Here is a 12004-nt window from a genome sequence, read left to right as displayed (position 1 = left end):
GAGGAAAGGACGGACCTCAGATGGTGACTGGCAGACGAGAATCTGCTGAAGGGCATCAATCTTCTCGTTCTCCTTATTTAATGCTGTTTTCGGACCCACGTGCTGCACCACACGGCCTCAGGCCTTTCGTCAGAGTCCGAAAAGTACCTTCACATAAATCTCCTAGAGATGATGTCCATATATCTGACCCTTTAAGAGTTCCAGTAGTTCTTGATGGGTCACTCAATGGTAGTACTTTTTCGTAGCCCCTATCCCATCTAGCGGTATAGATACTGAGATGGGCGGAACTTCACTCAGTCTGACTATCAGCTTGCTTCATTCCCGGCAATAGGACTGTGCTCGCTGACAATCCGAGCAGAGCGTCGCAGATAGTGGGTTCTGAATGGTTTTGATCATCTAGTAGCCAACAAGGTCCTGACTATGTGGGACAACCTCGATGTTTAAGCATTCCCACCATTCCGTCTTATTAGAAGAGTACTTGTCAAGACCAGAACATTGGTCAATCATTCGATGACCCTCACAGCTCCGCTATAGCATCATGTAGAATGGTTCCCAGACCTTCTGCTGCTCTTACGAAGCTTCCAAGAAAACTTCCTCCATGACACAATCTACTCAGACAACCACAAGTCAATAGCTTCGCTACGCCTTTATGCCTGGAGACTATCCAGCATCTCCTCACTCAGAGAGGTCTTTCGCAACAAATCGCGAAGAGGTTCTCTGAATAGCTGCAAAAGTCATCAGCTTCACTCTACCAGGCAAAGTGGGATGTCTTCTGGGGTTGGTGCCATGGAAGGAGTCTCAATCCACTCAATACCACTATTCTAGCAATAGCGGAATTCCTTGTGTATTGAGGGAAGAAATGCATCTTTCGTTTTCAGCAGTTAAAGCTATTGCTCAACCTTGTCTCTCTCCTTTAAACTGAAAGGATTGGGCATTTCCTCATCGCTAGAACTTTCCTCCTCATAGGAAGTTATGAACTTACCTGTTCTCAGTCTGAAGTGAGACCTCCCCCATGGAACGTGGTTCGAGTTCTTCGGTCCCTAAAACGATCCCCGTATGAACCATTACGACAGGCAACAGATTGGCGCCTAACTTGGAGGACAGTGTTCCTGCGCGCTTTGGCCTCAGCCAAACGAGTTAGCGAACTTCATGGTCTGTTGTATAATGTCGCCCACTCAAGGGATGGGGAGAGGAAAGCTTCAACTTTGTCCCTGAGTTTGTTGCTAAGACTTGGAATCCTGGGGTTTGGATCCTAGATTCAACTCCTTCCAGATAACAAGTCTCCGATTTGTAACTGACGACCCAAATCATGTTACTATACCCATTAAGATGTTTGAGGCGCTATCTCAAGAGAACAGTAGCAGCTCGGCCCAGATTGCCCTCACTGTTTGTCAACAAGGGTAGAACCAAGAGGAGGATCACGAAGAACACAATCTCCGCATGGATTCGCAGGGTCATTGACCTTGACTGAATCCCGGTTCCCCCTCCAGCGCATTGTCCCAGAGCCCATGTTGTGACGGGCATAGCTACGTCTCTGGCTTTCAAAAGAACTACTCTTTGACGCAGGTATTGCAAGTGGGGGTATGGAAACACCAAACTACATCTACCTCCTACTACCTGTAAGACTTGACACACAGGAACCTCAATACATTTTATATCAGTCCTGTGATGGCTGCACAGCAGCTGGTTTAGTACCTCAAACTCCATTTTGGACAAGTAGCAGAGGGTTGAGGGCATTGGTTAACCGAGTTTTAGTCCAAGTGAATGAAAAGGAATGTCTGGCTCTTTACCTTTCTTCATCCTCCCCCCTCATGGGGAAATTAGGATCCTGGATCCTCTGCACAAGCTGACCTCAAACCTCTGCAGATAAACCATTGCTCCCTTGTGTAATGTAGTATTGTTCCAATACTGTTGCGTCCCCATACCCTGGCGAGGTGGTATTCGGTTATTTCCCACAAGACTCAGAATAACCTTTACCTTGATAATCACATTGCTGGTATACCACCACATACAGCTTGTGTAGGTCGCAGACCATGCTTAGTAGATTTAGCGAGGTGTTAAGGTCTCCTTATTTTTTCACGAAACTCTGCACAGTAGGGAGTACCCCAGGTAAGGCCAAAAAGCCAGATTGGCAGGGACATTTATCCTCCTAATGGGTGAGTCACCCCTGTAAATAGCGTTTGTTTGTATTCCAGTTACGGAACAAATGACAAATTTGGAGGTAATTTGTATTTTTCCTAACGATACAAACCTTAGCTATGTATATATACGTGCCAACCCTGTCCCCCGTCGAAGTCCTACTTCCAAGCAAAGTGAAGCTCAGTCACAGGTGTGTGAGTGAGAGTTGTAGCTAGCTACCTTCCCTAACTAATGGCTCGTCCTTTCAGCTTCACCAAAAGTAATACCCCTATAAATAGCTAAGGTTTGTATCATTAGGAAAGATACAAATTACTCCTAAATTTGTTGTATCAGTAGGTGGTAGGAATCAATACTCCCGCACCTCTATCAGGTCCAATTGTATTGATATCCATGGATTTAAAACCAGCCAATATGGTAATAGGGCCTTCCTCCTCCTCTAAGGAGGAGTCTCGTAGGTAAAGGTCAAGGTGGCTACTCAGTGTACTGGGAGGTTGGGGGGGGGGGGGCGTGGGGCTAGGCCTCTCTGCCAGCTGCCAGTAACTACCAACCATTCATTACATTCATTATAAATTTTAAAAGCCGAGTTCCAGCCAAGCTGAAAACGTGCTCCTATTAAAAGACTCGGGTTTGTACAGTCACCCCTCCTTATTCGCAGGGATTAGGTAACAGAGACAGGCATGAAGAACGAGAATCCGTGAATACTTGCTGCCCTAGGGTGGGATAACTCCTAACCCTACCAACTCATTCCCCATTGCCTACGCACGGTCGACTAACACACTACGTACTACTCAATATTTTTACGTGGTTTCTATCACAGTATAAGTGTTGCATAATTGAATGAAGCGTCTATTTACATATTATAGAGTACATTTGTAATTTACATACAGTACTGTACAGTACAGTGATACCTTTCTTCCCGAAAGAATCTGCTCACAAAATTTTCTCACTGCGAAACGATGCGAAGATTTTTTGACTCATATTGCAAAAAATATTTCATGATAAGGAAAGAGATTTACCAGACAGGCCGAGAATAAAACAATCACCCTTTATGAATATGAAGAAAACGGGTTATTTACACAAAAGAAAATTTATCTCTGTAGTAAGGGTAACTATAATAGTACAGGACATATGGTACAGTACTTTAAATTTTGTATATGTACAGTATTGTACTGTATGTATTGTATTGTTTTCCATTTATTATTGCATTATGTGCTAATAACTACTTAATTTACAGGTATTAACAGTTAGTTTAGGTATATTGAATTGTTCAAATGTATTTGGCTGTACAGTATTTCATTGTGGTTATACTGTAGCTTTATTATAAAATTTAATGTGTTTATGTAGGGTTTGGAACAAATAGGTGATTTACATGTAAAATATGACTCATAACACAAAATTTTCACAAAATGGAAGCCTCCCCAGAACAAATTAATTTTGTGTTGTGAGGCATTACTGTATAGTTAATAAACAATAATATACATGATTTTAATACTGTACTGTACAATATATATACAATGATAGTATATTCAAGATTAACTGAGTGTACATATTTTGAGCAAAGCGAAAAATCTATTTTTGGGTGAGAATGCCATGTCGTCCTGATGGAAGGGTTCCTTTAGGTAGCTTTCTGAGGGATATTTTCTACAGTGATATTCCTAGAGATATAAACCGTAGGTATCCAGTTAAGGATATCGCAAGAGACCAGGGACGTATTATTTAGATACGACACATAGCAATCTTCACCCCGAATAGATTTAACTCTTTGATGTAAGGGGGAAGAGTGGCGAAAGAAAGGGGGTGCCGTTTTAGGTACCCGATGGACCTCCTATCCGTACTACTACCGGCCGCCATTCCTTTACTTGTCTTTAAACAGGAATAGCCACAGATAGAGTAGTTTCGGGTGGGGTCAGCAAAAGAGTGGGTCTATCAGGACGACATGGCATTCTCACCCCAAAATAGATTTCTCGCTTTGCTCAAAATCCGTTTTTTGGGCTCGGCCATGTTGTCCTGATGGAAGCATACTAGAGAAATTACTTGAAAGTACTATATCTGTGGATTTGTGTGTGCGCCTTCTACCTTGAATGGATTCCTTATCTGGTCTCCTAGACCTATATACGAAATTCCAGTTAACTGTCATTTTTAAACATCTGACTTACCTGGTAGTTATATATATAGCTTAGTCCCTGACGTTACGGCAGAAATGTCAAAACTCGCGGCAATTGCCGATTGGGTAGCCAGGTGTACCACCAGTGCACCCTCTACCCAGGTACCTGGAACCATTCCAGTCATTCCTCAGATCTTCCCTGCTGCCTCACCGGCGACATTGTTGGATTTTTCACTCGCTGTAACCTGTGTAAAATTGCAATTATCTTGGTGATGTACAATTTGGTTTTGGCTTTCGCTCGTTTGGATTTGTTTTTGGATTTTCTTGAATCACGATTGGATTTTTTGTTTTGAACCTTGCTTGTATGATCTCTCTTTAAAATATTCAAAATGTCTGACTCTTCTTCAACTTTTAGAAGGTGTGTGAGAAGTTGTAAGACCTGGCTTGCTAAAGCCTCTGTTGATCTCCACTCCATTTGTGTGAAATGTAGAGGTAAAGTTTGTGAGTTGGTTGATCGTTGCGATGAATGTGTTATTTTGTCTGAGAGTGAGTGGTTGGAGTATGACCGCTACACTCGTAAGCTTGAGAGGGATAGGGTTAGGAGGAGTAAGAGTTTTGCTCGTTCTTCTAGAGATTGTTCCCCTTCCCATGTCAACGATCCTAATCCTTCCCCTGTAGTGGTAATTCCAGATCCCACTACTGTTACTCCTGATGAACCAACTGTAAAGGACATGATGGTGGCCATTCAAGCTCTGGGCGTGAGAGTTGAGTTGCTCGCAGCGGACATTAATATCCGACGTTAAAGAATTAAAGAGGGCTAGTGTCAGTGCTAAAAGTGCAGTGAATTTAATCAGTGCAGTGGAGGGTGCGTCTGCTCGGACCTGTTGTTCTTCTAGCCATAGACCTCTTCCAAGCTCCCCAACCCCTGGGAGAAGGAATGTCGAACGGCGAGGTGAAAGTGTTTTCGTCCTCTTCGGATGACGCAGCGCCAAGATGGGGCTGGCGTCTCGCATCCAGACCTCTGAAGAGGAAGATTGACTCTGTTGAACAGAGTCGTGTCGTGACGCCTCAGGCTCCGGGTTGCAGCCATTGGAGCAGTCCGGAGCGTTTTCCTTCCTGCTCCGAAGAATGCTCTCCTGCCAAGCGCCTTGTTACGTCGGTAGGAGATAGAAGGATGTCAAAAGCTGTCAAGTGTCCAGCCCCACCGGTTGCAAGACAGTTTTCTGAGACTGGCATGAACTCTGTGCATGCTCCTCCTCCTCCTTCAGATTGTTTTTCGTCCCCTGGACGCTCTGCGCTTTCCTTGAGCGACGTAGAAAGCGATCTTGTTGTAGAAGCAACATCTCCTGTTTTGCCACAACAAGTTGATCCTAAGTTTAGTATACTGCAAGATATGCAGCAGAAACTCTCTTCCCTCATGCAAGTCCATCAGCCTGTGGACAAGAAGAGAATGGCTCACCAAGACGTCGAGCGTCAGGATTCTTCACACCTTGACGCCAAGCGTCAGAAAGCTAAGAGTCGAGAGTTTCTTGACGATGAGCAGCTTACCGAGCGTCGAGAGCCTGGTAGCCATGACGCCGAGCGGCGTAAGGAGGAACTTCATGCTAAGCGTGGAGAGACTGGTACGCATGACGGCGAGCGTCGAGGAGTTAGACGTGACGCCGAGCATAAGAGCCTCGGACGTCGTGATGACGCCAGGCGAACCGAGCGTCGAGATCGCGAACGTCATAGTTCTGATCGTCAAGATCGCGAACGTCATAGTTCCAAGCGTCAAGCATTGGGACAACGTGACGCCAGGCATCATGATCTTAGACCCCTTGACGCCAGAAGTCTGGATCTTAAGGAGTTGACTCCTAGGAAACAGGACGTCTCTACCTCGAATAGAGACCTGTCGGAGGAAGGGATCGACGATCACTTTTCCCCTAGTGATCTTTTAGAGGAAGTCTCGGAAGGAGAAGATCTTAAGACCCTTCATCCTTCGGTTGACTTAAAAGAAACTCATGAGAGTTTTTACCGAAGAGTTTCCGAATTATTTTGTTCCTGCCGCTCCTCGTTCCCCGCCTTCAGAGTTTATGCTAGGGAAGGCGTCGAAGGAGTCTCTGTTCACAAAGATGGTGTTGTCTTGCTCATCTAAGAGAGCCTTGAGAATGATGGGAGACTGGATGCATTCCAAGAAGGACCAGGGAAAGACTGTTTTCTCTTTTCCCCCAGCTAGATTGGCTTCCAGATCTAGCGTTTGGTACGAGATGGGAGAAGTTCTCGGCTTGGGAGTTCCTGCCTCTGCCCAAGGAGACTTTTCGAGTCTGGTAGACGCCCCTCGTCGGACAGCCATGAGAAGAACCAAAATTCTCTGGTCAACGTCGGAGCAGATCTTTGGTCCGTACAGTTACTAAAGGAGGGATACAAAATCCCTTTCATAGGGAAACCCCCATCAGTAGTAGCTCCGATAGATCTCTCTGCCAGATACAGAGATGAGTCAAAGATACAGGCTATGCAACATCAAATGTCTTTCTTATTGGAGAAGGAGGCAATAGAGAGGGTGCAAGATTTGCGGTCACCAGGTTTCTACAACTGCTTATTCCTGGTTCCCAGGAACTGGGGGGATGGAGACCAGTCCTGGATGTAATTGCTCTCAACGCCTTCGTTCAGAAGACAAAGTTCTCCATGGAGACATCGAAATCAGTCCTAACACCAGTAAGAAAGGATGACTGGATGGTCTCTTTAGACCTCCAGGATGCTTACTTCCACATCCCCATTCATCCGAACTTCAAGCATTACCTGAGGTTCGTGTACAAGGAGGAAGTTACCCAGTTTCGGGCCCTTTGTTTCGGCCTAAGCACCGCCCCTCAAATATTTACGAAGCTGATGTTAAATGTATCAGGCATGCTGCATTCAAGAGGTGTCAGAGCCTCCCTGTATCTGGACGACTGACTACTCAGAGCTCATTCCTACAATCGCTGCCTGGAGGATCTGCAGATGACGTTGAGTTTATTAGAAGAACTGGGTCTTCTGATAAACAGAGACAAGTCTCAACTGACACCATCCAAAGAGATCCTTTATTTGGGGATGGAGATTCGGGCTTTTCCGTATGCCTCAAGGACGGAGCAAGCCCTGTTCAAACTTCATTCCTTTTTAGAGAAACGGAAGTGCCCTGTGAGAGAGTGGATGAGTCTGCTGGGAACCCTCTCCTCGTTGGAGCAGTTTGTCTCCCTGGGAAGGCTAAATCTTCGCCCTCTTCAGTTCCATCTCAATCGTCATTGGGACAAGGGAAAGGAACTAGAGACAAAATGCATCCCCATTACAGAATCCGCAAAAAGTTGCATTTAGTGGTGAAACGACCCAGTCAAACTTCAAGAAGGTCTCTCCCTGGAACAGAGGAACCCAGACCTTGTGTTGTGTTCCGACGCCTCGGACTCTGGGTGGGGAGCAACACTGCGCAAGTTGGAGATGTCGGGTCCCTGGACAAAAGATCAGGAGATCCTCCACATAAACCAGAAGGAGCTGCTGGCAGTCCTTTTGGCCATCAAAGGCTTTGAAGGGTCAGTACTGAACAGAGTGGTGCAGGTCAACGCCGACAACACTACAGCGTTGGCCTACATAGCCAAACAAGGCGGAACCCACTCGAGGTCCCTTTACGAGACTGCGAGATTACTTCTTTACTGTGTGAAAGAGAAGAATGTAACCCTTGTAACAAGGTTTATTCAGGGGGAAAGGAATGTGATGGCAGACAGTCTCAGCAGGAGAGGTCAAGTTCTGTCCATAGAATGGACACTTCATCAAGAGGTTTGCAAGAACCTGTGGCGGATTTGGGGTCGTCCTTGTATAGACCTGTTCGCAAATTAGAAGACGAAGAGGTTAGAGACTTACTGCTCCCCAGTGCCAGATCTCGAAGCAGTCCACATCAACGCTTTCCTTTTAGACTGGTCCCACTTGGACGTGTACGCATTCCCTCCGTTCAAGATTGTTCACAAATTAATGCAAAAATTGTGTCAGACGAGGGAACCAGATTGACTCTAGTGGCCCCCTTTTGGCCTACAAGAGAGTGGTTTACAGGGGTACTAGAATGGATGGTGGCCACCCCAAGAAGCCTCCCATTAAGAGTAGATCTACTCAAACAACCCCACTTGGAAAGGTACCAGCAAAACCTCCAAGCTCTACATCTAACTGCCTTCAGACTATCGAAAAACTCATGAGAGCTAGAGATTTTTTGAAGGAGGCAGCCAGGGCAATTGCAAGAGCAAGGAGGTCTTCTACCATCAAGGTTTACCAATCCAAGTGGGAGGTTTTTAGAGAATGGTGCAAAGTCAACTCTGTTTCCTCTTCCAGTACCTCTATGACACGGATTGCTGACTTCCTGTTATGCCTTAGAAGGAAACGTAGGTTTTCAAATTCAACCATCAAGGGATACAGGAGCATGTTAGCGGCCATCTTCAGGCATAGGAACTTGGACCTTTCTAATAATAAAGACCTCCAGGATCTTCTCAAATCCTTTGAAACAACTAAGGAACGGCACCAGAAATCACCAGCTTGGAATCAATATATAGTCCTGAAGTTCCTAATGAGTGATAGGTTTGAGCCCTTGCACTCAGCTTCGTTTAAGGACCTCACTATGAAAACACTCTTTTTGGTCAGTCTGGCGACAGCTAAAAGGGTCAGGGAGATTCATGCTTCAATAAGAACGTAGGTTTTAGAGATAACAAAGCTATCTGCTCCTTGCAGCTAGGCTTTCTTGCTAAAAACGAACGCCCTTCTCAACCCTGGCCCAAGGCTTTTGAGATTCAGAACCTTTTGGATGTGGTTGGTGAGGAATTGGAGAAGGTCCTGTGTCCAGTAAGAGCCCTGAAGTTCTACCTGGAAAGAACGAAAGAGTTACGAGGCAAGTCAGAAGCTCTTTGGTGCTTGGTCAAGAAGCCTTCGTTACAGATGTCGAAGAATGCACTATCCTTCTTCATCACGCTCTTAATAAGAGAGGCTCATTCACATTGTAGTGAGGCAGACCTCAAGCTTTTGAAAGTCAAGACACATGAAGTTAGAGCTCTGGCAACTTCTGTAGCTTTCAAGCAGAATAGGTCTTTGCAAAGCATTATGGACATAACCTTTTGGAGGAGTAAATCTGTGTTCACCTCACATTATTTGAAACGTGTCCAGACTCTTTATGAGGACTGCTACTTTCTGGGACCATTTGTAGCAGCGAGTGCAGTAGTGGGGGAAGAATCTACCACTACATTCCCGTAACCTATTACCCTTTTCTTCTCTTGGAACTATTGTATTTTTATGGTTGTTTGTGGAGATTGGACGACAGTCTTCCACAATCATTGATTTTTCAATATTTAACTTAGCCGGTGATTATAATAGCTGCAACTCTGTTGCTCGACAGAAAAACTCTAAGGAAAAAATTCGCCAGCGATCGCTACACAGGTAGGGGGTGTACTTCAACAGCGCCATCTGTCGTCCAGATACCCAGTACACATTGTAAACAAAGAACTCAATTTTCTCTCTGTCGTGCTACCGGCAAGACCTACTAATTCGCTGTGGCTAACTGGATTTGTTTTCACAACTATTTGGTGAAGTACACTATTCTAGTTTTGAGCTTTCGCTGTGCAGGCTTTCTCTTCAAAAATCCTTGCATTCTTTTTTTGATTACGGATTATTTGTTGATGATTTTGGATAGTTTTTGAATTCCCCTTTGACCAATTCAAAATGGCTGACCCTTCACAAGTCCCAAAATTTAGGAAGTGTAATGCTAGGGACTGTTCAAGGCGTCTTCCGAAGGCCTCTATTGACCCTCACACTGTTTGTTCCAATTGTCGGGATAAAACCTGTCAATTGGAAGATCGATGTGAGGAGTGCGTTGGGCTTTCGGAATTTGATTTTATCGAATTCCAAAAGTATACACGTAGGCTAGAGAGAGATAGAGTTAGGAGAAGTTCCTCTCGTTCTATTGACATTTCCTCTCCTCATGCCCCACAACCTATTCCTTCCCCTGTAGTGGTTGCTCCTAATCCCCCTTCTGGCACTCAGGAACCTTCGATGGCTGATATGATGCGTGCCATCCAAGCTCTGGGTGAGAGAGTTGAGTCCCTGGCTAGTGACCGTAACCAGCTCATGGCGGATGTCAAGGAGCTGAAGTGTAAAAGTGCAGTGGGAAGTGTTAAAGTGAGTGATAGTGTTGTGGATAGTGTTGCGCTTGAGGGTTCGTCTGTTCGTGCCTGTCGTCCTTCTAGTCCGGGACCTCTTGCAAGCTCCCAAGTCCAGGGGAGAAGCAATGTCGTACGACCAATGGGTTCGAGAGGCTTTAATCAGCGAACAGACGTTCCCTCCGTGGTATCGGGCGCATCTTCCCAAGATCGCCCCTGCCGCACAAAGACGAGAGAGCCCATTTATTCCTCGTCTTCGGAAGGTGTTTCTCGCAAGAAACAATGGACCAAGGTCTCACGACCATTAAAGCACAAGTCGGTCCCTTCCGCGCAAGTCCAACGGCCCAGCTGTAGCCACTGGGTCAGTTCGGACTCGCTGCAGTCTTCCGATGACTGCTCACCTCCTAAGAGAGGCAAAGCGGTACCGCCTCAGACAGTTACACCGTCTGTCGCCGCACCTGCTCCTGCAGACCCTAAGTGGTCTTTGCTGCAGGACATGCAGTCCCAATTAACGTCTCTGATGCAGGACTTGCGTGCGGAGAAGGTTGCTGCTGCACCAGCTAGTACAGCCTCTTGCCTACTACCACCCACACGCTCGGTTGTGCGTCCTGTGGACGCTGAGGCGACCTTCTTGCGCACTCCAGTTGAGAGAGTTCCGCCACCCATGCGTTCCAGTGTGCCCTGCCAGCCGCATGTTGACGTTCAGCGACGCACGGAGCCTTCCGTTGACGTTCGTGAGGTACAACAACCGTCAGAGTTGTTTTGTTTTGACGCGGTGCGTCAACCTCCGCAACCCAGTGTGGTTGCCACTGCTCACCCACATCAGGCTAGACAGTCTGGAGTAGACGCTGTGCATCCCCGCGCTGCTATGGTTGTTGCCAGTTCACAGACTGGGCAACAGTTCCATGACGTTGCGTCCGGCTCAGTCACGCATGCACCCGTGCGACCGGACTCAGCTAACCAGCCGTTACCTACTCCATTGCCGCTTCCTCCTCAATACTCGGATGAGGGACTTTCTGATGATGATGGTGCTGCACACGTAGATGAACCACATTCAGATCTTGACGAGCCTAAGTCTACGCAACCCTCTTTGGACTTTAGGAAGGTTTTAGCACTGTTCAAAGAGATGTTTCCGGACCAGTTTGTGTCTGTGGCTCCGCGCTCTCCTCCGTCAGAGTTTGTTTTAGGTATGCCGTCATCCACGCCTGCCTTTACTAGACTCGTCCTCGCACGCTCGTCCAAGAGAGCTTTACGAGTGATAGGAGAATGGATGCAGTCCAAAAAGAGTCTAGGGAAGACAGCCTTTACGTTTCCCCCTGCTAGACTCTCTTCTAGATCGAGCGTCTCGTATGCCACGGGAGAAGTTCTCGGCTTGGGAGTTCCTGCCTCTGCCCAGGGCGACTTCTCAAGTCTTGTAGACTCTCCCCGCCGGCTAGCCATGAGACGCTCAAAGATATGTTGGTCATCTTCGGACCTGGACCACCTTTTGAAAGGTATATTTAGAGCCTTCGAGGTCTTCAACTTTTTAGACTGGTGTCTGGGAGCTCTAAGCAGAAAGATCTCTCCGACAGAGAAGGAGACTTCCTTGCTCATCATGTCCTGCATGGACAAGGCCGTACGTGAC

At 46.5% G+C, this 12004-nt stretch overlaps 1 long non-coding RNA gene across 2 annotated transcripts in view; it reads left to right on the top strand.

The window, feature by feature from the left end:
• The window catches only part of LOC137645790 (uncharacterized), a 156846-nt gene that overhangs the window by 25281 nt on the left and 119561 nt on the right, over nt 1-12004 (top strand). The window lies entirely within an intron of this gene.

This window comes from Palaemon carinicauda, chromosome 8 (genome assembly GCF_036898095.1).
Source record: "Palaemon carinicauda isolate YSFRI2023 chromosome 8, ASM3689809v2, whole genome shotgun sequence".
In the NCBI taxonomy this organism is placed as follows: Eukaryota; Metazoa; Arthropoda; class Malacostraca; order Decapoda; family Palaemonidae; genus Palaemon; species Palaemon carinicauda.
Note: the sequence above shows the minus strand (reverse complement) of the source record. Positions and strands in the feature narration are given on the sequence as shown.